General features: G+C 49.2%; 1 protein-coding gene across 1 annotated transcript in view; it reads left to right on the top strand.

Moving 5' to 3' along the window:
* LOC307076116 (mothers against decapentaplegic homolog 6-like) overlaps positions 1-2,500 on the top strand; it is a 16,775-nt gene that overhangs the window by 12,212 nt on the left and 2,063 nt on the right. The gene's annotated exons all lie outside the window — the stretch shown is intronic.

Here is a 2,500-nt window from a genome sequence, read left to right as displayed (position 1 = left end):
TACCTAATTGGTAAACAGAGCTGTTAAATGGTGGTCGGATTAAATGGTTGCAGAACACCGCCGTAATTGCTGCCAGCCCTCGCACACCGATAAACAGTCGCATGCAGCACACATACGCACACATTGCTCACGCACGCATTTGCAGGCTCCTACACACACACGCAAACACACACACACGCCAACAGACAAGAACACACAGGAACACGCACATTTTCTGACTTCCTCCATCCAAACATAAACACACTGATAACCTCTGGTTTGAACCCTTTAAACATTCCATTGAAGGACTTCATTGCCAAGCCAACACCCCCCCCCCCCCCCCCCCCCCCAATTCCAACCCCCCACCTTCTCCTCGTCTTCCTCTAGCTTCCCCCCGCCCGCCTCCTGGGTCTTTCTCACACAACCTCTTTATACCTCTGGGTTGGAGGTGGGCCAAGTGAGTGCGATGACGGTACGCGGCGGATGCCAAAAACATTACACGTGACGAGCTGTAGCAGCAGAGCTGTCAAATAACATCTCGTTTACACAGAAGACACAGCCCCACTCCAGCCCGATGGCGTGCGTCTTCTGGAGACCCGCATTCAGCGTTTGGTCCACACAGCTTTTGCTGTGTGGGGGTCAGGGTCAGGGCTAGAGGCTCCATCGTGTTTGTTTTGTTGATGTTACTATTCATGTTGATTAGGCAATGGGTTCTGTTCTCGGGCGATATGACACAAATTTTGATTTGTTGTTCCATTGATACAGCGCTTCGGGATTTTAAAAAATCAAATGTTTTTTAAAAAAAAAAAAAACTTGAATCAAGTTTTCTTGATTCATTGCCATCATGGAATTGAAGTGCGTTGGAACAAGAGGCCTCGGTGGCCATTTTGGTCTGTTGTGAGGATGTTTAGAGCGTGGGTTCATCCTGGGATGGCTGCACAGCGCTATGTCGTGTTAAAGTGTGCATGTGTTTGTGTGTGTGTATCTGTGTGTCTGTCTGTGTTTTTATCCGCACACAAAGCTGAAGTGTGTTTGTTTGTTGATTGTGTGTCATCGTGTCTGTTTATCTCACTTTGTTCATGAGAGAGAAAAAGAGAGGGAGAGAATGAGAGAGAGAGAGAGAGAGAGAGAGAGAGAGAGAGAGAGAGAGAGAGAGAGAGAGATCCTGTTAGTTAAGCCTGTTCTCTCTTATTGGGGAGCAGTAAAACCTCCATACTTACCAGCCTGGAATTTACTAATGACACACGTGGGCCTCAGATGAGAAGTGCAATTTTGTGTGTGTATGAGTGTGTATGTGTGTGTGTGTGTGTGTGTGTGTTTCTCTGTGTGTGGGTGTCTGTCTGTGTATGTCGGTGTAAGTGTGTTTGTGCATGTGTGTGTGTGTGCGTGTTTGTGCATTTGTGTGTGTATGTGTGTCCGTGTGTTTACGTGTGTGTGTTTGATGCACTGTTTGGCTCCTAAACTATGCACACACATACGCACAAAGGCGATACACACATAAACAACTCATCTTTGCATCTCTCCCCTTTAAAGCAACACTGCTCTTGAGCAAACGCATTCAGCCCCATCTCCACCACAGTTTTGCCCCAAAGCAGCTTGCTAAGGGAAGAGGGGCAGCCGTGATGCCCCTGGCTAGAGGGAGATGGAGGACGCTGTCGGGGCTATGAAAGGAATGAGGCCAGCGGCACATGGGCCTTTAAATCCTCCATGTCAATAGAGTCTCCGGGGCCAAATAATGGCATCACTCTGGGTGGGAGTTAATGTGAGCTGATAGCTTGAGGGCCGGGGGGTCAAGGGTTCATGGGCTCGCGCTAGGCTGTCAGGGAGCTGAATACTCTGCAAGTATAGCCCCCCCCTCCCCCTCGCCATCCCGCTCACCATCCCTCACTTCCTCCCCCCGCCTTCCTCAGCCCCCCAAAACCACACACACACAAACACAGACACAGACACACACACACACACACACACACACACACACACACACACACACTCACACACACACACAGGCAACACCAGTGCACACCACTATCTATCTTTTTCTTTGTTTCTTTGTTTCTGTCTTTCTTTTTTCCTTCTTTCTTTCATTGTTTCTCTCTGTCCTTCTCTTCCCCACTGGATTCTGAGGAATGGTTGTGGAGTGAAGGGGGGTAGGGGGAGAAATGTGTGTGTGGGGCGGGGCTGGTTTGGGGTTGGGGGGAGGTTGTTTGAGCTCCATCTCCCCCACAAGGAATGTGGAGGCCAGGGTGGTGTTGGCGAGGTGGATGGGGAAGGGGGGGACAAGATAAACTGCTTTCAACCTTGCTGTCGGAGCGTGTTGACGATGTTCAAGTCTGATCCATACTCCTAAGGAGAGACGAGCCTAAAAGACGAAGCATGTAAATGGAACCGTGATCAATTGGAGAGAAAACTATGGTTTGACGAATTTCTGTATTGCCGTCTGGCATACTCATCAAACACCAGGAAAGGCATGGATTAAGTGGATACACTGGTAAATCTTTTAACCTGCTCCTGCGAGTGTGTA

The sequence above is a fragment of the Pollachius pollachius genome (assembly GCF_949987615.1).
Source record: "Pollachius pollachius genome assembly, chromosome: 5".
Classification (NCBI taxonomy): domain Eukaryota; kingdom Metazoa; phylum Chordata; class Actinopteri; order Gadiformes; family Gadidae; genus Pollachius; species Pollachius pollachius.
This window is presented reverse-complemented; position numbering and strand designations above follow the sequence as displayed.